Raw genomic sequence first — 23,947 nt, 5'->3', positions numbered from 1 at the left:
TTGGAAAAGAAATAACATATTTATATAATAAAAACAAACAAGCAAACAAACAAATAACAGACATAGCAGTAGCTAGATAGTGCAGTGGATAGAGTACCAGCCCTGGAATCAGCAGTTTAAATCCGGCCTCAGACAATTAAAAATTATCTCTGTGACCTTAGACAAGTCATTTAACCCCATTGCCTTGAAAAAACCAAAAAGTAAAAAAAAAAATGACATAACTGTCAAGGTAATTTGAATGCTATATGACACACTAGTGAGCCTAGACTTAAGGAAGTGTAAAGGATCTCTATTAATTCACCATCACTGAGGGAACGTGAAATGTAATTTGTCCACTAGGTGGCAAGCTAATTCAATCACCAGTAATCTTGGCAGTGCCAGAAAAGAATCTTCTGAACAATTTATACATGTATGTATGTATATATACATATATAGTGTATATGTGTACATTTATGCTATAAATGTGTGTGTTATGTGCATTTGTATGCATGTATCTACCCATACATATATAATATAATACCATATTTCCCCATGTATAAGATGTTCCCATGTATAAAACTCACCTTAATTTGGAGACCTGAAATTAAAAAAAAAAATGTATCACATAAAGTTATTGAACTCAAGTTTTATTCATCATAAAAATTCATACAACTCCTTATCACTGTCAAAACTTCCATCCATTAGCTTGTCCTCAGGTATATTTGATGATAAATCACTGTCTTCATCTATTGCCTTGTCCTCAGTTCCAACTAATAGCATTTAAAATGTCACACTTCTTAAATGACTTGACAACGATCTCAATCTTGACATTATCCCAGGATCTTATCACCCAGGTACAAACTTCTCCTATGATTGGTTTCTTCACTCTTCCTTCTGGTGTCAAATTGTCCCCAGAAGATTTCAAACACACGATTTCCATTCACTTTTTCAAAGTGAATCATTTTTAACTTGAATTCAGCACTGTACAAAAATCTTTTCTGAGCCATCTCTAGGCAGAATGTGGCAAAATATAACCTAATATACTAGTAACAAATGCAAAACAATGAGTACAAAGACAACAAGCATGAAAAAGCAGGAAATACAAGTAAAAAAATCTACAACCACTAAATTAGATGCTCTCAGTTTTTAGACCCCCCTTTTTTTTTTAGGTTTTATTTTTAGGGTTTTTTGCAAGGCAAATGGGGTTAAGTGGCTTGCCCAAGGCCACACAGCTAGGTAATTATTAAGTGTCTGAGATCGGATTTGAACCCAGGTAATCCTGACTCCAGGGCCAGTGCTTTATCCACTGTACCACCTAGCTGCCCCCTTAGATAGCAATTTTTTTGAAAAAGGTTGTGTCTTATACCTGGGGAAATATGGTGCATATAACATGACTACAAATCAATGTGTCATCTGACTCAAAACTATTGCAAAATTTTAGGAAAGCCTTTGGCTCTGTCTCTATTCAGTCACCATTTTTGAATCTGGTTCAGACTGGCTCCCACATTCAGAGAATTCAATCACTCAATGTTCTGAAGTATAATATAGTCAAAATGCAAAGAAAATTGTCAATGATTTAACTATGGAATTTTCCAGTGATTTGTCTCCCCAAATCTTCAGCTTGTCTTCCTGGATTTCCTTTTGGGGCTTTTAGAGGGGTAGTCCCAAACTGCTCAGTACTGTCAGTTATGGCAAAGATCAAGGGAAAGGAGATGACATTATGGTCCTTGGTGTCATTTCCCTAAACATACCCATTTTCTTCAATCCATTCTTATGTACAATCACTTGAGCCATGTGAATTACTTGTGTGTGGATTATGTGGGTCCAACAAATAATTTTAATAGAATATGGTACCTCAGGCCCAAAGGCCATCTGTATGGAATTCCCTCCTCACTGGTGGATATGAATGCTCTGTGTTTGCAGGAGGGACAGGGCAGAGTTAGTAAGAATGGCAGAATCATTCTTGAGTTCTCTTCAAGCTCAATAGTCTTGGCACACTTTGGGCATTTCTGGCTTCCAACTCCATTTCAGGTTGCTGATGGAAAAGACTCTGGGAAGAAGTCAGCATTAGAGGAATTGGCAATCTCCATCATTTTCTGATCGATTAGAAACTTCGAGGAATTTGAAGAATTTTCCCTTGGATGAAATTTAGGACTCTCTTGGATGAGTCAAGTTACCTTGCTCTATTTTGACTGGTATATATGAAGGGATTCAAACACTGAATACAAAACTTGAGGTCCTGTTTCCTCTATTAATGTTAGCCAGAAGTGAGCTTGAACTCGATGACTATATCTCCTGGACTAATAATATTTAAGGGAGCAGATAGATATAATTCTAATTGATAACTTCTCACTCTGAGGAGAATGGAATGGCAGCTTATGACTTCAACATGATGTTTCCCCTATTGACAGGAAGTAACATCTTCCTTTAAGAATGGTGAGAGATTAGAAATATCTATTCTTCCTCTCCTTTGAGTGACACAATGACACTTCCTTAGAAGAGACAACCCCTACAACAGTGGTTTAATTCTGTGACAGTATAGTAGGTACTTTTACTCACATTCTCATGCAAAGGGACTTACTCTTTCTTTAGTTCATATTCTCTCAACCTGCCTCCTTAAGACATATTGGGATTTCTTCAGAAAGAAGGCACTATTCTTAGGGTCCTAGGTATAGCCTTGTGGATAACTTTTCCTACAAACTTGGTAGTTCATCAGCCTTCATTGGTATGTTTTTCATGGACAAATCAGTCACTATCATTCAATTAGTCTTAATTAAAACATTTACTTTAAAATACAAATCAAACATAGAATTTGCATGACATTTCACCCATTACACCTTTCCATTAATACATACAGTATCCAAGGGGAGAGAGGGCATAAACTTAAAAGTTCCAGGGTATAAAATATGGGTAGAGAATACATGTGACCAGAACAATTCAAAAACCCTGCAACTGTGGGCTTCAATGTCCTTTTTCTGACTCAAGAATTCTCCATAAGTTCCTTACTGAGAAGAGTTTTAGTGTGTGTTGGGGGAAGTGAGAGGGGAAATACTTCCATTAATAAACTAAGATAATCCATGTTATGCAGGACTATCTCATAGGTTATGGCTTCTCAGCTGAATGAGATATGTTATGGTTTATTTTTTTTATGTATTTATTTTTTTTAGGTTTTTGCAAGGCAAATGGGGTTAAATGACTTGCCCCCCCCCCCACCCCGTGGTTTATTTCTAAGTCTTTCTTTTGCTCCTAGACAGGAATTTGTATTTTCAGTTTGGCTAATATCTTGTAGTGTTCTGCTGAACTAGCTGTATGCTTCTAAATTTAGCAGGGACTTTTGGAGTGTTTGGTGAGGACTAGCACCTCTGGTATAAAGGCTTGTTGAGTCTTTTTCATGCGTTTTTTATTTTTAAGGTTAAGTGGCTTGCCCAAAGGCCACACAGCTAGGTAATTATTAAGTGTCTGAGACTGGATTTGAACCCAGGTACTCCTGACTGCAAGGCCGGTGTTTTATCCACTGTGCCACCTAGCCACCCCTCATGTGTTCTTTCATCTACCATTGAGGTCCACCTTCACTCAACTCTCACGTGCAATATACTCAGCAGCCACACCCTGGTGGTAAACTGTCTCAGGAATGGGCAGACAGATTGAAGGTAAGTGGCAGGCTTCAAAGGTGTTGTTGACTTATAGGGATGTCTATCCTGAATATGTGAAGACTTTCCCCAGCAATGTACAGATGAGAACAATTCGTTCCAAGATCCACTAAGGTGGTTGAAGCAGACACTCTTGGAGCACTTAGACCTTGGTCAGGGAACTGGACAGTCTTCTTGACTTTTGTCCTGCCTCTAGATTTTGATGATTCAGGATGAGAGAGGGAGGCTAACGAATTTGTACAACTCTACCTCACTTAAATCTTCATTAGGCCTCTTCAAAAAACAAAGGTCTTCAACAGCTCTTCTAAATTTAGCAAAAGTCTCTCCAAGATTTTTGCCAAAATTCTTTTTCCATTTGATCTTTCAGTAATAGCAGATAGCAATGTAAATATCTTTTTTGTGTTCTCTTCTTTTAAGTAGTAGATGGCAATAGAGAGAAAAGTTCAGTTTCTCTGACCAGCAAAATGTCTGTCTTCCAAGTGACTGTGGATCTGTTTTGGACAATCTCTTGGACAAATCCCTGAAGTCTGTTCTTTTACTTACCTTTCAGATTCATCACCTGGGTCTTCTCTGCAAGTTACCTCATTTTATCTCACAGAAACTAAATATTCATTTTTCTGTCACTAAGCCATAATCAAGTAAAATACATTTGATCAATAATAATAAAATACTCATAGAGGCTCGGGCAATAGACTGATCACAGGGTGATGAATTTGGGAGTTACGTTGACTCTGGAGAGCTGTCTACTAAGTCAAGGTGTTTTTATGATCTGCCCTAGACTACACTAACAAACTCTTGGTCTGTGCTGAGCTACAGAGAAGATCTCTCACAATTATAAACCAAAAGTTCTGGTGCCCATATTTTCCCAGTTCTTAACTTTTTTTTTTAATTAGGTTTTTGCAAGGCAAATGGGGTTAAGTGGCTTGCCCAAGGCCACACAGCTAGGTAATTACCAAGTGTTTGAGGCTGGATTTGAATTCAGGTACTCCTGACTCCAGGGCCGGTACTCTATCCACTGTACCACCTAGCCACCCCCCCCCCCCCAGTTATTAACTTTAAAATTCTCCGATTTGCATACACCTCTGAAGCAGCATACAGTCAAGGAGTTCCTGTTTTGTGTTCACTCCCAAAATCAGCAGCAGTCTTATGCAAATGAGCAACTGCTATCTCAGAACATTGAGATAGAGGTAACTCAGCAACTGGCCCCAAATAAGCAGATCTCAGCTCAGCACAGACCATGCTTTCAAAAATGATGCCAAACCTTTCCTACTTTAAAATTTCAAGGATGCACAATTTTACTAGTGTGGACCAGGGTAAACTTCAAGCCCACCATGACTTAGTCAACAGCTCTCCAGAGTCAATTTAGACCCCAGATTCATCACCCAATGATCAACCCCTTGCCAGAGCCTCTCTGAGTTAGTTAAAACTGTCTTCAGACAGCAGACCTACAGTCTATCACTAAGCCTATATTCAAATCCTTTCCAATTTGGTGGAACCTGCCAGGAATTTTGCTGCTCTGGCATAACTTTCAAGGATCTGGGGTTTCCCTGATGAGGACTGTGGAGGAAGGCTTGCCCATCTCTTTAGGTTACAGTGATGATCAAATGACATATAAAAGGGAAATGAAAGTTCTTTGAAAGAAGTTTGAAAGGTGTGCAAATGTAGTGTTTTCTTGTTATAACAATCACCACACATTTGTTAGACACAGATAAATAAAATAATTCACATTATAAAAACACTTTTCCTCAAAAAAAATATATGCTATACACACTCAGTTTGGATCAATGTACAACATGGAAACAAAGTAAAGACTGACAGATTGCTTTCCGTGGTGGGGAGGGAAGTAAGACTGGGGGGGGGGGAATAAAAAAATAAAAAAATATATGATATAGAGGAGAAAGTTCTGCATCTGGGGGCAGAAGACCCAAGTTCATACCCTGGTTCTGTTCTTTGCTATCTTCAAGACCTTCAAGGATCTCTTAACCTCTACGGGCCCCTGTTTCCGCGGCTGTGAAATGAGGATGCAGATGGGTTGACTTTTTAAAGTCTCTTCCAGTTTACATCTACTATGATCAAGTATTCTCCTCATTTTACCGATTTGGAAACTGAGGTGCAGAGCTGAGAAATGAGTTTCCTAGGCTTTGCAGCCTCCTTTTCCCAGCACACTTAAGGTGTCTTCCCGGTCCTACCCTCTAGAAAGGGTTCCTAGCCGCACCCAGGTGACAGAAAGTAGAAGCAGCCGGGGAGAGGGCGCCGGGACCAGTCAGCCGAAACTGGTGAGAGCCGCAGCGGCTGCGGAGGCTGGCAGCGCGGAGGCCGGCTAGAAGAACTCACGTGACTTCTCGGCAACTGGCTGGTTTTGATTGCGGCCCGGAGCCGGCTCTGGAGCCGCGAAGTTTCATTTCTGCAGCCGGGAGCCGCTGGAGGTGCTGTGTCTGCGGCCGCGGGGGTCCCGGCTGGGGGCGATGCTGACCCGGCGGGACGAGCCCCTGGAAGCCCGAGGGGGCGCGTTCGGTGAGTCCCGCCGCGGGGGGCGAGGGGCCGCCCTGGAACCCGGGCGCCCCCTCCTCTGAGACCCGCTTTCCCCTCCCACCAGTGGGGTCCCCCTCGTTTTCTCCCGACAGGACCGGGGCTGGGGGGGACACTTGCGCGTAGAGGCGGCCCTGGGGGGCAAGAGATGCTCAGAGTTCTCCGAGGAAAGCAACATTTCCAGAGTGAGACTTTGGAGAGCCTTTTTCTGCGGGTCGAGGGTCTGGGCTGGGACCGGGGTGGGGAACTGGGGGGTTAGCGGGGCGATTTCTAGTGTTTCTTGGAAGGGACTTCAGGTTTCTGAACCGCTTAGCACTGACAAGAGTGGTTTTAGCAACTGTGAGGGCGCATCTGGAAGCGCAGCGCGTCTTGGCCGGCCCCCTCTGAAGCCGCCACAAGTGTGAGCACAATGGAGCAGAGTAGAGACCGAGTCCCCATCCTCCGCTTTTATCCTCTTTTATGTGACTTGGAGCTAACATTTCGGCTTCTTCGAGCTGAATCTCGAAAGGTCCTTTCTTCTGATTTCGTATTTTGGGGTCCCTAAAAGATTATGTTTTAGTGCCACCTGGGTAAAGAGGTGAGAACAGGAAGGAAGCAAGTAGGTGAAATTTCGACAAAGAGAGAAAAGTTTCCTCTCTTTTACTGGACAATCCAGCCCCTTTAAGGATGAAAAAAATACTTTTGGAAATACTCATAATTGGGTTTTTTTAGGCTCAGAAAAATAGTCGACACTGGAAGAGACCTTAGAAGCGGAATGTCAGAGTTGGAGGGGACCTTAAAATACTGACTATCAAACTGGAAAGGACCTTAGAAGACAAAATCTAAGAGTTGGAAGACTGCCAATAACCTAAAGTAGTAGATAGAGGATTAGAAATCTGAAAGACCAGAATTTTAATTCCCTCCTCCAAACATTTATAGCATGTGTGACCCTTAACTTCTTTTGGCCTTCATTGTCTTCTCTTTAAAATTAGTTATTATAATAATAGCCCCCTATAAAGGGGTTTTGTAAATATCAATATAATCGATACAATCAAATAAATGATATTAGTAAAACCTTTTGCAAACTTTAAATTACTCTGTTAGCTATCTAGTTATCAACTTCTTTTTACAGAACAAAGGGAGTTAGAAAGGATCTTTAGACAGAATGGCTTACTGAACTGAAGATTTAAGGAGCCATTGTACTGACCTTGTTGTATGCTTGTGAAATCTGGGACCCAGCTCTGGCTAAAATGATCCTTTCCACATAGTAGTTTAGATATATTGTGGATTGGCATATGAAATTAAATGAGAATTATGGGGAACTTTGCAAAAAAGCCGCAGAAGATATGAGCAGATAACACTGGAAAACTTTAGAAACTCAAAAATATCTATCCTTCTAGTATTGTATAATATTAACAAATTTTATCTTTAATAAACAATAATTCAAACTTCTCTGATGAGGTGAAGGCCAAAAATATTTTAGCATATTTCCAGATTGTTGGGGTGCCACACCTCTAACTGCTGTGACAAGGAAGGGATGACTGTATAACCTTCTTGCTTGGAGGTGTTTATCAAGAGAATGACTTAGAATTTGATGTCTGTGGTTTTAGATTTATTATATTTGTAAAGAAGAGGAGAAATCAGAGCTGGAGGAATGGACTGAAGATGGCAGGTAGTAGAGTAGTTGGTCATGGGTAAGTCATGGTGTTGGCATTAGTGTTACCAGAATAAGGAAGCAGAGAAGATAGGATTTGTAAGGACACCTGATCTATGAATAAATCCTACTAAACTCTGATAGAACCATCATTTCATCTAAATGGGTACTGCCATCACCAAGACAAATCACAACCTATCCACTTCCTTTCTTGGATCATTTTTGGTCACTTTTCATCAATTTGGTGTCATAGTGGATAGAATTCTGGGCATGAAGTCCCAGGAAGATCTGGGTTCAGATCCCACCTCAGATTCTTACCAACCATGTTATGCTGGGAAAGGCATTTATTTGACCTTTGAACTTCAGTCTCCTCAACTGTGAAATTGGGATAATAATAGAACCTATCTTAGAGGGTTACTGGAAGGACCAAAGGAACTAATGAATAAAAAGTGCCTTATAAACCTTAAAGTAATAATGAATTTTATTATTATTATAATAAAATTTTCATAAAGGACCTGCCCAATTCTCTTGAGGCCTAACTCTACTTCTTTTAATATTTGGTAGATATTATACAACACTTAAAGTAATCCACATATTATCCTTTCTTCTGCCAGCTTGGAATAAACCAATCAAAAAAGGAAAATTTACATAAAATTCCTTAGGTTCTCCCAAGGTTCTTTTAGAAGATACTTCCATAGTCATAACTCTCACTCTCTTATCTTTCCTATGGAAAAGGTCAGTCACCAGTCACAGGTAGTCATCCTTCCCTCTCCTTCCCCAGTGTGCCCTTAGAGAAATGTGCTCTTGTGGGCAGTTGGGAGACTGAAACAAATATCAAGGTAACAGTAAGCTTATTCTGTAACGTCCAGAGTAGAAGAAGCTGGGGTTGCATCAGCTGGCATATGAAAGACTTCTCTGGACTAGGTATTGAGGCTTGAATTCTAGTGCTTTCTTTGAACTTCAGTTTTCTCATCTATACAACTGGGGAAATGTGTAAGATGTGTGTGTGTGTCCACGTAAGATTATATATGACCTCATGAGTTGTTGATATGGTAAATGTTTATAAAGTAAACATTTGTTAATAAAACTATGTACAGATTTTTGTGGTAGATTCTGAGAATGATTTTCTTGTTCAGTCATTTCATTCTGATTCTTCCTGATTTCATTTAGGGTTTTCTGAACAAAGATACTGGAGTAGTTTTCTCCTCTAGCTTATTTTGGATGAGAAAACTGAGGCAAAAGAGTCAAGAGACTTGTCCAGAGTCACACAGTAAGGGTCTGAGACCAGATTTGAATTCTGGTCTTCCTAACTCTGGGCCTGGTGCTCTATCTACTGTGCCATCTAGTCACCCTAGCTAAGAATAATATAGACTTGCAATAAGACCTTGTTCCTGTTCTGAAATAGTAGTTTCAAATATTCAAATGAATATGTGATCAAACAAGAGCATAGAAATGCAGATTCATAATCCATCCATGCCTTCCCATCCTATAAAAAATAAACTTCTTTTACCCATTTCCTCCCATTCACTACAAAAGGCTGGTCAAATATTCCAGAGAACTTTCCTCAATTTCTCCTGATGTTGAGAAGATAGCAGTGGAACATATTATCCCTTACTCTTGCCATGCACCAGGCCATCCTTTCTAATTGTACCTTTTTAAAGTGATGTGCTTTACTTCAATTCTCTTCACTATTCCTTATTTGTTACATGTTTCAGTCTGCTCATATTCATCACATATTTCTCCATTATCATCTGAGCAATAGTAATTTCTAATTTCCAAGAGAATGTAGTAATTCATGACTTAAAGCTTACTCATTAGGCAGCTAGATGGTACAGTGGATAGATCACAACCCTGGAGTCAGGAGGACATGAGTTTTAATCTGGCCTCAGACTTTTGATAATTACTAGCTGTGTGACCTCGAGCAAGTCACTTAACCCTGATTGCCTTGCATCCAGAGTCATTCCCAATGATCCTGATACATATTTAGCCAGTGGACGCAGAGGGTTCCTGAGGCTAATGACTTAGTATTGCACCCCTCACTCAAATACAATTCATGTGCATGTCGTGACATCATCTCCCTGATGTCATAGTCTTCTTCAAGTACAAAGGACAAACATCATCAGCTTGCTCATTGTAACAAGTGTGATTTTTATGATCTAGGAGGGAGACAGAGATACTATCAAATATACCTATAAAAAATCACATGGGTGCAGCTAGGTGGTGCAGTAGATAGAGCACTGGCCTTGGAGTCAGGAGTACCTGAGTTCAAACTCGACCTCAGACACTTAATAATTACCTAGCTGTGTGGCCTTGGGCAAGCCACTTAACCCCATTGCCTTGAAAAAAAAATCTAAAAAAAAATCTAAAAAAATCACATGACAAGTGATGATAGAGTTCCAAAGGAAAGAACCATGTGAATTCTGAGGAGAAAGATTGTTGCCAGCTGGTGGGATAAGGAAAGGCTTCTGAAGGAGATGGAAGTTGATTTGGATATAAAAGGACAGGGAAGAGTTCAGCAGGTAAAGAAGGGAGAAACGTATGGGAAGCATCATGCTCAAATGAATGGAATCATAGAGATTCATCTGGTAGTCAGAGGAGACAGTGGAAGAGTTTGATCATAGTATAGACTATATTGAAAAGATTGATCTGGAATTCATCTGGAAAAGGAAGATGGTACCAAATTGTGGATATTCTTGAATACTAGACAGAGGAGTTTGAACTCATTAAACAAAGGTGAATTATCAGATTATTAGATGATCAGTAGTATTCGTTAAAAAAAAAACCCACACTTTTCCCTGACTAGAAAGCACAAATGTCATTATAATTTTTTAAATTGGATATAAACTCATTGCCGCAGTGTAAGTTTGGCTAAATGTAGAGAAGCTCTGCATGCCACAGAATATTCGGTAGGCATGGAAATTGTATTTTCTGAGAATACAAAGATTAACTACAAGTCTCTTTTTTGTTACAAACATAAGAATAATCCAAATAATGGAGCTTATCATTAATTCACAAAATTATGAAATGGGGCAGGTGGGCCCTGTTCTTTGGGTTTTCATTGGGAAAGATCGTTATTAACTGCAGGAAAAGGGTGACAATCACACTTTAATAAGGCACAACAGGTGTAAGGATCAATAGCATAAGGAAGTAAAAAGACAATCAATGAAAAGTGTAGCTACTGAAGTAGTGGCAGCAGGGGGGATGGGGATTAAGATAGTAAAGGAAGGGAGCAAGGGGAAGAGGATGGATAGGGAATGGCTATCACCCATGTAAAAATGGATTAGAGTTGAGCGTTTGCAACAGCACCTGATGGAGATGGAAGAGGTTCAGAGGAGGTTGAGGTCATTTTCAATAGGGTTTTTTGAGGTAGTAAACCAACTCGTTTCTGTGCCACATTGGAGTTAGTCCATTAAACATAATCAAATCACCTCAGTTATTTGTAAAACTTCAAAGTCATCATCCCGAAGTTAATAATTCTTTTATGATGTTGTACTTGTCTAGATTTATGCAGGTCTGGATTTTGTCTGGAATTTACAAATCATAGGAACAAAAGTTTGACACACAGCACCTAGAAGATTTCTCCTGTTTCAGCATACATTACTAACATGTGAATTTTTTTCACAAATGAGTTTATTCCAAGAGTCTGGATCAGACCTATATACATTCACACCTAGATACATTCACAGTGATAGTTACTAATGCTAATATGCTCTCACAGGGTTAGGGTTCATTGTCCATAAGCCTTGCAACACCAAAAACAGATGTACCACTTGGATTTCATAAACTTGTGAAATTCCACACACTCAACAAAGCTAGTAATAGTGAGTGATTTTTTTATTTTTAATTTTTTTCCAATTGACATTTTATTTAAATTTTCCAATTACATGTTATGAAAGTTTTTCAACATTCATCCACATGCATATACATATTTTAAATTATATAATTTCCTTCCACCCTCCCTTCCCAATCCCCCCTCCCCTCAACAGCGAACAATCAAGTGAATATCATATATAAAATTTGTGTTTAACATGTTTACAGATTGGTCATTTTCCAAATGAGGAATTAAGATTAAGGGAAAAGAAAGAAAACCATGAGATAGGAAAGAGAAGCACTGGAGAAATTTTTAAAAAGTGAATGTGGTGTTCACTCAGATCCAGTAGCATTTTTTGTTTTGTTTTGTTTTGTTTTGTTTTGTTTTGTTTTTCTTCCTCTGGATGTGGATAGTATTGCCCATAGCTGGTCTCCTAGCATTGTTTCTAGCTTTCTGAATTTCTGAAAGGAGTGGCATCCAATCTCAAGGTTGATCAACTCTATATACATACATACACCGTGATGTGTATTTCATTCTAACATATGAATTTTAATTAATCTAGTTTGTAGATTAGGCTCCTTTGACAATATTATATCAGAGATTACCCTGAAAGCCGGAAAACCTGGAGGGATTTGAAGTTATTTTTCTAGACTTGAACCCTCATCATCCAGCACCATTTCTGAGTATGGGAAGGGTGATAAAAGTTGGGTTGAATATTTGCTGACATCCCAGGATGCCATTTGAAAGTTGGTTTTTAAATCTTTACTCAGTTTTATTTTCACTGGTTTTCTCTTTTCTTTCCCCAAATCTTGACATTCTCTAATACTCTGCCTCCATGTAAAAAATAGTGAGTCTTATTTTTACTAACATTTTTATATCCAATTTTCATTTCCAAATATGTGCTAGCCCCCTCGCCTACCTATGGAACTCTAACTTGAAATAAAAAAAGTAAAAAGAAAACAAAAGGCATTTATAAAATCATCCAAACACACAACTATGTCTGACAATAAATGCAATATACTATGTTCATTATTTCCCACCTTTACAAAGAAGGATGCCTCCCTAGACATTTATTCAGTTTTTCTCTAGGATCAAATTTGACCATTGTGGTATTGAGTCTGAGCTTTGTTGTTTCTGTTTACTTTGTTGTAGTCATTCCTAGAGTTTTCCTGGTTCTACATATTTCATCTAGTATCAGTTCATGTAAGCCTTCTTGAATTCTTTATATTCCACACTTCTTAAAAAAATAGCATGTCCAATTTACTTAGTCATTCCCACAAAAAGTACTGCTATGAATAGTTTGGGTATATACAAAATCCTGATTAGTGCAAATAATAAATTCCATGAAGTATTATCATGGTCATATTATTCAAAATCATAATGTCTAGAGTTAATATATGGTCATTAGTTCTAGTCGAAAGAAAATATGAAATGAATAATTTAAAATAAATTTTTAAATATTTTATTAATGCAACAACAAATACTAAGAAAATATATTTCTGAACAATTGTTAAAGAAAGTATAATTTAAAAATAAAAAATTACTGAATATCATCCCTAAAAATAAACCTTTACTGACATATGAGAATATAGTTTTAAAAAATATTTTAGCAGTGTAGACTGAACTGTCTTCTCTTTCTTTCAATCTTAATGCATCTGTAAGTGCAGAGATCTTTATACACATCTCATTGAATTTGCATGCTCATATTCTCACCAAATGTAGTTGAATGATTATCATAAATCAGTGCTAACATGACTAATGTGAAAATATGTTTAACATGATTGTACACGTATAACCTATATCAGATTGCTTGCTATCTTGGGGGGTGGGGAGGGAAGAAAAAGAGCAGGAAGAAGATTTGGGACTCAAAGTCTTACAAAAATGAATGTTGAAAATTATCTTTAGCTGTAATTGTATAAAAATACTATTAAGGGGAAAAAAAGAAAATCAGTGATATTTTAGGTCTGATATTGTTCTTCCAGGAGTAAAATAACTTGAAAACCAGAATTCAAGAACTGTGTTCTTTATCTCTACTTTCTTTTGTGAGTATCAAAGACCCAAAAATGATTGCTAATTGTAACCTCTCAGAGTTTGAAGATTTCAGGACCAATAAAAATATAATGATTTTTGTATTACTGTATTACTTCCCAGCAAAAGTGTTACATGAACCTTAGACATTTTAAATCCTCATGGAATATTTTCTGGAAAGTAACTTTTTTCAGAATAAACCTGTTTCAAACACATTAAAAATTTCTTGATTAGTGTATTTGCCTTCTTCAATTATTCTCTTCCAAATATCAGGATACAGTTTTTAACTGTTGGGTAGTGCAGTGGATAGAGTACTAGGCCTAGAGTCAGGAAGATTCTTATTCTTGAGTTAAAATCTGTCCTAAATGTGGAACTCTGAGCAAGTCACGTAACCATGTTTTTCTCAGTTTCCTCATTCTGCAAAATGAGCTGGAGAAAGAAATGGCAAACCATCCCAGTGTCTTCACCAAGAAAACCCCAAATGGGGTCACAAAGAGTTGGACACGACTGAAAAATGACTGAGCAATAGAGCTGAACTGCCAAGTCCTCATCTGTACTGTTCTCTTCTGCTAATTTTGACATTATGCAATTGAGGGGCAGCTAGGTGTCACAGTGGATAGAGCACTGGCCCTGGAGTCAGGAGGACCTACATTCAAATCTAGCCTTAGACACTTAATAATTGCCCAGCTATGTGACCTTGGGGAAGTCACTTAATCCCATTGCCTTAAATAAAAAAAAAATTTTTTTAAATCATACAATTAAAGTCAATTTTAAAAGTGATCAGACCAAGAAAAACTTGCATAAAAGTTTCTGTATTACCTATGTCCATTTTCTTTCATTGTCTTACCTAACCTTGAAAGTCTTTGTTGGAATAGCTACTATGTTTAGAGAAATACATTTTGGATTACAATCTTCAATCAATGCAGCTAAAAATGCAGTATTTCTATTATTACAATACTGTTCTATTCCCTATGCTTTTTGCAAACAGGAAAAAAACTGGTACAGTTTTGCCTTTTTCTGTCATTTTGCCTGCATAATTTATTAATATTATGTATCATAGGTTCAGATTCTCCAATGTTATTATAACTACAAAGTTATTTTAATTACATTCATGACATTCAATTATATCAGTTTTTTTTGTTCTAATGTAACAGTAAGCATTTTTTTGACTAGTAGTGTTTTCATCTGAAAGTAAACTACTTTTTGTTCATTTTGTTACAAACTCTTAAAAAAATCAGCACAACTATTGGTAATATGGTTTAAAGAAATATGCCACATACACATGGGACAATAAGCGAATGCACATTGGTGATATAGCATCATATTAAAACCCTGAACTAACCTTAAACACATTGCATTAATAGAATTTTGGCTCACCTTAACAACCTGGTATTGTTTTATAATTTACACTAATTGAATTTCATATTACTTGAACATATTATTAATATTGACCTGGCTCTACATGACTTCCCTTTTTATCTTTGACCTCCTTGTGATATGTGCCCTGTTGAATCTCTGGGCAGAGAGAATTAGCCTTTTAATCACTTTATTTATATAATTTCAAATTGTCATGTAAAATAATTGAACATAGCTCCATTAACATTGATATGTTAGTATGTACCTGTCTTTCAGTATTCCCTCCAAAACTGACTATTCCATCTTTGAGACTTTGTTAGGTATGAGATAAAACTTTATAATTGTTTTGATTTGTATTTCTCTTATTATTAGTGATTTGGAGCATTCTTTTATGTGGTTGTTCTAATATGCAATTCTAAAGAAGTTTTTAGTGATTTTTTTTGATCAGTTATTCTTTGGGGAATGGCTCCTGGTTTTGTATACTTGTGTTAGTTTTCTCCTTATCTTTGATATCAGACACTTATGATATAAATATGATTTCTAAGTTACACATTCCTTTCTTATTCTAGTGGCATTGTTATGTTTATGTGATAACTTGTCATTTTCATATACTTGGAATTCTTTTATGATCATTGTTGATCTTTGTTCTATTAAAAATTCTCCCCCTAATCATGACTGTAAAAGATTTTTATTCTCTGGTCATTTTAAAAAATATTGTGACATGATGGTGTATTCATTTCAAGCTTATTGTGGTATATGATATAAGCTGTTGTTCTAAATCTAATTTCTTCTAAACTGTTTCCTACATTTCCCAGAAGTTCTTGTCAAATAAGAAGTCTGTTTTCAAGTAATTTATGTTCTTGGATTTATTGAATGATAGATTATGGAATTTAAATATTTCTGATGCAATCTGATCTAGTTGTTCCCCTGATCTGCTTTTCTACTTTTTTTTTAAACAGTATCAAATAATTTTGACTATGGCTACTTTATGATATAAATTTAGTCTCTGATTGCTATTCCTTCTTTGTTCTTCCTTTCTTAAATGATGAGTCTAGATCTTTTTTCCTCCAAATAAAGCTTTTAAAAACACTTGCCTAGCTCTAGAAAATACCCCCATGTTGTTATGAAATAACCGTAAGTCTATAAATTAGATAGTAATGTCATTTGTATTATATCATTGCCTAACCTCAAGCAAAGACTATCCATTCCCTTGTTTGAGTCTTTAAAGCATGTTTTGTATGGAAATGGAAAGACTTTTTAAAAAGGAAACTGAAAGCTGCGTAATTTATAATGACCAAATTTGACCACAGAGAAGAGTTGAGAAAATTTTCTTCCTTTTCCTTCTTCACATTGCAGATGCAAAGCATATTACATGTATCATCAGAAATGGTTTCTGTGTTTGTTAGGTTTACTGAACTGGTTTTTTTTTTGTTTGTTTTTTAGGTTTTTTGTTTGTTTTTTTTTTTGCAAGGCAGTGGGGTTAAGTAGCTTGCCCAAGGCCACACAGCTAGGTAATTATTAAATGTCTGAGACCAGATTTGAACCCAGGTACTCCTGACTCCAAGGCTGGCGTTTTATCTACTACGCCACCTAGCCGCCCCCTGAACTGGTTTTTTTTAAACTTTTATTTTTAATCTTTGTTAGAAAGGTTTACTCACTGAATAGTGGAATGTAATAGGAAATATTCAGAGATGGAGAAACAAATTATCAATAAAAATAATTTTAGTGCTTTGCAGTTCTATATATGTATGTATGTGCGTGCATACATACATACATACAGATATAGCCCTAAAATGTGTAAATGTGTATATTATACACATATATGTGTCAATGGATGGATGGATAGATGAATATCTTGAGCAATGGAACACTGCTGGCAACCAGAAGATGTCAGTAAGACCTGAGTTCAAATTTGAGCCCACTCTGCTAACTAGATATGTGACCCTGGGCAGGTTGCTTAACCACTCTTAGATTTGCTTTCTTCATTTGGAAAAGTGGAAATAACAATAGGATCTGTCAGGGTTGTTATAGGAAAAATCAGATATTTGTAAAGTTATATAAATGCTATTTATTATTATAATTATTATTACTATCTTAATAGATTGACCCTAAGATTTTTTATACATTTAATAGTTATTTTTTTGTGCCACAGACCCCTTTGACAATCTGGTGAAATCCATGAACCTCTTCTCAGAATGTCCTTAATATACAATGATCAAATAAAATTGTTTTAAATTCATTAGCCCCTACCTTAAAAACCCCTGTGTTACCATGTAATGATTTTTGGATCTATTTTATATAGTGATACTTTTTCTAAAGCTATTACTTGTCACGATTAGTTTCTTAGTTGATTCTCTAAGGTTTTCTAAACTTAGAGTTGTTATTTTCTTGATCTGCTTTTCTATTTTTTTTAACCAGTAGCAAATAATTTTGATGTTGTTCATATTGTAAGTAAATAAAAATATTTCATTTCCTTTTCCAAATATTTCCATTGCCTTTAATTCCTTTCTCATGTCTTATTGTTACACTAGTATTTCTAGAACTATATCAAATAAGGTAGAGTGGAAGAAATCTTCTACTGATTCCCCATTACAAATAATGCTAGTTTTAAAGTTTAGAAGTGGATTTCTTTAATATACTGAAAAATATTCTTTCTATGTATGGTGTGTAATGATTTTTTTAAAATCCCAAATGAATTTTGTACTTTGTCAAAACTATTTTTTACATTTTGGGGTGTAATCATGAGGTTTGTCTTTTTGTTTTTAATATAATTAATTATAAAAACTGTTTTCCTAAGGTTGAACTATCCTGGCATCCCTGATGTAAATTCAACTCTCTCAGAGTGCATCATTGTTATTAAATTTATTGTTAGGATTTTATTTAATTTTTTTGCCTCAATATTAAGCTATGGTTCTCTTGTATTTTACTTTGGTTTTGTTATTAGACTATTAGATTGGTAGAGTGTTTTCTCTCTCAATTTTCGAGAATAATTTGTGTACTATAGGTAATAGTCACTCTTTTGATCTAATTCATTTGATCACTCACTTTTTATTTTTATTTATTTATTTTTTTTTGCAAGGCAATGGGTTTAAGTGGCTTGCCCAAGGCCACACAGCTAGGTCATTAAGTGTCTGAGACCGGATGTGAACTCAGGTACTCCTGACTCCAAGGCCAGTGCTCCATCCACTGCGCCACCTAGCTGTCCCTCAGACTCACTTTTAAATCTATCTATGCCATAGGTTTTTTTTTTCTGTTAGTTTCTTCATGAATTTACTCAATTTCATTTTCTGAGTCTTCCATTTAAATGAAATTTCTCCATGTTGCAATAATAGAAATTTCCTAATGTTTTGAGGGATATGTGGATATTACACTTTCTGATTTAGTGTCAGAACACAAGGGAGGAATCCCAGGACCCTGGGAATCAAATGTACATGAAACTGTCCCCAAATCTTCATCATAGTAACTTAGAATGGTGTGATCAAAAAAACACCAATTTGAAGTCAGAGGATGTGATTTCTAGTACTGGTTCTGACATCATCAATATACTCTTGGGCAAATCATTTAAACATTTTCTGCCTTCATTTCTTCATCATTAGAATGAGGATGTTGGACTAGAATTAGAGGTTCTTAGTCTGGATTATGTGGATTTGTTTTGAAAAATATTTTAGGGGGCAGCTAGGAGGCAAAGTGGATAAAGCACTGGCCCTGGAGTCAGGAGGACCCGAGTTCAAATTTGACCACAGTCAATAATTACCTAACTGTGTGACCTTGGGCAAGTCACTTAACTCCATTGCCTTACAAAAACTAAAAAAAATATTTTAGGGTTATGGAAATATAGGTAAAGCAATGCTCTATGGTAGAGCTATGAACTAGTCACACCATTCTGGAAAACAATTTGGAACTCTACTCAAAAAGTAATTAAGCTTGCATATCATTTGATTCAGAAATACTGTCACTAGGTTTATAACTCAAAGATATCAAAGAAAGAGTGTGTGTGTATACACATGTGTGTATATGTGTGTTTCAGATCTTTTTATTGTGGCAAAGAATTGAAAACTGAGGGATAGCTCATCAGAGAATGACTAATTGAAGAATGGCTAAATAAGTTATGTAATATGAATAGTTGTAAAGCCTATATCAGATTGCTTTCTGTCCTGGGGAGGGGGGAGGGAAGTGAGGGAGGGAGAAAAACTGTAAAACTGTAAAACTAAAACCTTACAAAAAAGTGATTGGTAAAAACTATTATTGTATATAGTTGAAAGAACAAATAAAATATCTGTTATATGAATATGATGGGAATACTATTATACTATAAGAAATGATGAAGGAGCTGGTTTTGAAAGAGAGACTTGTATGAACTTTTAAAGTGAGTGAACAGAACTTAGAGAATTACTGTTACTCAGTTACAGAAATATGGTAACTATGAAAGACTTAGTAACTCTAAACAACATAAATAGCAACACTATAGTTTTTACCTCCAGATAGACAGCTGATAGACCGAGTGCAGATTGAAACACACCTCTTTTTTCTCTTTCTTTCTTATTTTTGTTTCCCACTCCTATCCCCCAGAATATGACTAATTCAGAAATCTGTTTTCCATTATTACATATTTGTAGTAGGTTTTGTCTTTTTTGCCTTCTCTATGAATAGTAGTGGAAACTAAAAAAATAATAAAATAGACTTTTTTTTAGAAGAAAAATGTAAAGTAAAAATATTTTGACTGGGTATGATGGTACTTAATCTCTGAGTTCTGAGCTACAGTGGAGATAAAGTTGATTACTTTTTCTCACTAAGTCAGCACCAATATGGTGAGTCCTGGGAGAATGAAGACCACCAGTCTGCCTAAGGAAGGGCCCATTGACCCAAGTAGCAAACAAAAGAGAGTGGGCCATAATTTTCCTGCCAATTAGTAGTGAAATTGGGCAGAAAATGACTACTTCTGAGGCGGCTAGGTGGCACAGTAGATAAAGCACCAGCCCTGGAATCAGGAGTACATGGGTTCAAATCTGGTCTCAGACACTTAATAATTACCTAGCTGTGTGGCCTTGGGCAGGCCACTTAACCCCATCTGCCTTGCAAAAACCTAAAAAAAAAATGACTACTTCTACCAGGCTAAGCAAGATAGGGAAACCTAATCTTAGATACATATAACTATATACTATACCTAAATACATACATACATATACGTATAACTATATTCCATTATGATTTTTAGAATACTGTTTTATCCATCTTAAAAAATATTGTTTTGAAAGGGTTCCATAGGCTTCACCAAAATCACCAAAAGGGTTCAAGACCCACACACATAAAAAGTTTAAAACTCCTGGAAAAGTATCATTACAATATTTTCCAGCTCTAAATCTATGATTCTTTGCCAAATAACTAAAATGATTGTGATTACTTAAGACTCATTTAGCACTTTTTATTTTTTTCAAGGTCTTACACAAGTCTTAGTTTCTTTTATTCTACAATATCTCTTTTGGGATAGTAGAATGAGAATTATTATCTCCATTTAACAGATGAGCAAACTGGAGGCTTTAAAAATGATTTACTCAAGTTAATATGGCAAATTTATGGCAGAGCTGGGAAAATAATTCACATTTTCTGATGCGCATGATTCTTTTAGTCAGAGAAGATTGTCTTCTTTTCTCCATTGAAAATTCATTCTAGTAAATACACAACCTTAGCCTGTTCCCAAAGGAACCAAAGAACATATCTAGTACAATCAGTCTTATTTAAAAATTTTTTCTTGAAACTATATACACTGTCTGGGGCGGCTAGGTGGCATAGTGGATAAAGCACTGGCCTTGGAGTCAGGAGTACCTGGGTTCAAATCCGGTCTCAGACACTTAATAATAACCTAGCTGTGTGGCCTTGGGCAAGCCACTTAACCCCATTTGCCTTGAAAAAAACTTAAAAAAAAGAGAAAGTATATATACTGTCAACAAAAAAACATTCAAATAAAATTTTATGTGATTATAAATAAAAGCCTGACCTCTCCCAACTCTCAGCAACAAGGATGGAAATTGTCTAGTCTTGGTTGTTGTAAGAAGTGAGAATTTGGAAAGTTTAAAGCCCCATTCATCCGATCAGCAGTCTCTGTGGGATTAGAAGCAGGTTATGTGTTTCAGAATGACTGACAGACACTTTCTCCTCACCTTGGGAATTCCATTTCTAGAATGTTACTTCATGGTTCCAGGTTTTGAGGTTACTAACCTGACTTTCAAGATTCTTCAGGATTCACCTGGTTCACTCGGGGGCTCAGTTTTTAGGCTTAAGACCCATCGCCCCTCTATAGTTGAGTAGATCTCATTGAAGATCACTGACCAGACCGAAATTCCTGCAAGCTCCTGGTCCATGACTTCTGTTAATAAGGGGATTTCCAATACTTTTACTTTCAATTTGACCAAGTCACTATGTCCCTAAAGAAGCTGGCAGGGCCTGGGCTAAAAATAAACTGGAGTTTAAGGCAGTCAGAGCTCAGAGCTATTGGAGGGTACTTGGCAGACTGTCTAGCTGAAGGCCCAGTTCAGAAAGATTCCTTTTCTTCATCTTTTGGAGAGTGAGTACTGACTATTTCAAGGTGAGAAATACTTATGGGAACCAAATGCACCCTTAGGGTTTCCTTCTGGGAAGAGTGTGATGGAGGGAAAAGACAATTGGCTATGTTGCAAAGTTAATAAGTAGAAGTTGTTTCAGGGTCCTGAGGAAGCCACAAAAACTTCTCATTGAATCATGGTTGGTCAGGTTCTAATCCTCATGTTTAATCTGCAAAGGTTCCACTCAGTCTCATTTATTGGCCCATTGCCTTCAGTTCCCCCTCTTCCATCTTCTATTTTCCACCTAAATCTTTCAATTTGTCACAATCTCAGTTAATTTTATCTGAAACTTTCCAAATAAGTATCCGCAGCTGGAGATCTGGGGCAAAGTAATTAAATAAGTTTTCATTCTCACTGGTTTTTTTCCCCCCTTGACTTAGGTTTGAGGAGCACAGGAGAAGAGGGCTACATTATAATAGCTGGGACAAAAAATCAGAGATGAAAGCAAAGTTTTCTAATGAATCTTGTGAATACCAGTTGCCATATTTAATATATTATTCCATTGTGGAAGGGTGGGGTGCGATTAGTTAGCAGTGAAAGTCATTTCGTTGACTGTTGGCCCAGAACAGGCCACTTCCTGAGGAACCTTCAAGGCCATACCCTTAAGGAGTGTCAGTAGTAATTAGAATGAGAGTTATTGATTCTCTAAGGAGACTAAGTATATCCAAGATGATGACCCTAGAGGAAAATTCAGTTGGAATTCCAGGGTTTGGGCAGAGATGCCACTGGTATTGAGAAAGCTAATCTTGGGGCAGCTAGGTGGATAAAACACTGGCCCTGGAGTCAAGAGTAGCTGGGTTCAAATCCGGCCTCAAACACTTAATAATTACCTAGCTGTGTGGCCCTGGGCAAGCCGCTTAACCCCATTTGCCTTGCAAAAACTGAAAAAAAAAAAGCTAATCTTTTTGAGAGCAATAAATTGAATTTATGTATGCTTTAAAAAAAGCAAGCTCTATATAATATTTAGTTTCATGAACGATTTCCCTCTGAGTTGCTATATATGTAGAAATGTTCACTCTGATGATTGTTAAAATTAAAATTAAAAAAAGCTGATGGATTTAAATCTTTTAAGAGATCCAGAAATCTGAATTATCTAGAGAGAAATAGATTGGAACATCAGATTGGGATGGGAAGTCATGGTCCTTTGAGTCAGACTACTGAGCAAAGTGGGCTCATGCCACAGCTACTCTCTTGCCCTCACCATGAAGAGGGTCCATTGAGTACGTCCCTCTGCCAAGCCACCATTGTTACTGTCACTGCCCTGGGCAGTTGGCCTCACTTTATCTCCTCTTCAGACCTGAGGAGGAAGTTGATATTGCACATTGTGGGGAGATTAAAATAAAGGTAAGGAGAGAAATTCATTTATGGTCCTTGAAGGTAGCTGAGATAAACTAACTGTCATTTCACAGCCCAGGAACAGATGAGATTAACCCCATAACTTGTCAGCCCAGGAGCCCAGGCAGGGTATAGACATACTCATAAAAGGAAGGATTCCTTTATAAAGTGATTCTGGCATTGATAGATAGAAGTAGGACAGAAGGGAAAACTTTGCAAAATATTTTTGAAATCCAGAATTTAAAGTACATAACTTAAATTCCTTAAGATGACAGGATAGTATTCTTGGAAAAATTTAGAGACTTGAACTTAGGTTCTTGTATAGTTTTTGTTGTTCACTCATATCTGATTTTGGCAAAATCACTCTCCTCTGTGCCTCAATTTCTTCCTCTATAAAATGAAGATGAATTAAATGAACTTGTTTCCAAATGTTTGATGTTTGTTGTGTAAAGGACAACTTCTTAGGTGAGAAGGGAAACTCCAAAGGTAGGAGAGAGAATAGACTGAATGACAATTCCAGGGTTTGGCATTGGGTATGGGGAGAGAGCAGAACCCTGGAACACACTATCTTCCAAACTTCAGCCAGAAGTAGCCTTCCTGTTGAGTCATTTCTGTTTTGCCTGATTCTTCATATTCCCCTTTGAGGTTTTCTTGGCAAAAACCCTGGAGTGGTTTGTCATTTCCTTCTCTAGTTCATTTTACAGATGATGAGACTGATGAAAGCAGGGTTAAGTGACTTGCCCAGGGTCACACAATTAGTAAGTATCTGAGCATGAAAGCCTTAGCTTCTATTAAAGAATATAAGATTGGGGCGGCTAGGTGGCGCAGTGGATAGAGCACTGGCCTTGGAGTCAGGAGTACCTGAGTTCAAATGCAGCCTCAGACACTTAATAATTACCTAGCTGTGTGGCCTTGGGCCACTTAACCCCATTGCCTTGCAAAAACTAAAAAAAAAAAAAAAAAAAAAAAAAAAAAGAATATAAGATTGCCAGCCTAGAAGGAAGCTCACAAACCCTCTGCTTCAACT

General features: G+C 36.9%; 1 protein-coding gene across 2 annotated transcripts in view; it reads left to right on the top strand.

The window, feature by feature from the left end:
• The first annotated feature begins 6,057 nt into the window (after positions 1-6,057).
• NLRC5 (NLR family CARD domain containing 5) overlaps positions 6,058-23,947 on the top strand; it is a 100,037-nt gene continuing 82,147 nt past the window's right edge. The window contains exon 1 of one of the 2 annotated variants that reach the window (XM_074211262.1): positions 6,058-6,143. The gene's annotated coding sequence lies outside the window, so the exon portion shown is untranslated. Of the gene's footprint in view, positions 6,144-20,908; positions 21,570-23,947 lie in introns of those variants that run through there. The other variant, XM_074211263.1, reaches the window with a different exon arrangement.

The sequence above is a fragment of the Macrotis lagotis genome, chromosome 1 (genome assembly GCF_037893015.1).
Source record: "Macrotis lagotis isolate mMagLag1 chromosome 1, bilby.v1.9.chrom.fasta, whole genome shotgun sequence".
Classification (NCBI taxonomy): domain Eukaryota; kingdom Metazoa; phylum Chordata; class Mammalia; order Peramelemorphia; family Peramelidae; genus Macrotis; species Macrotis lagotis.
The sequence above is the reverse complement of the archived record's forward strand: the minus strand, read 5'-3'. Positions and strand labels throughout refer to the sequence as shown.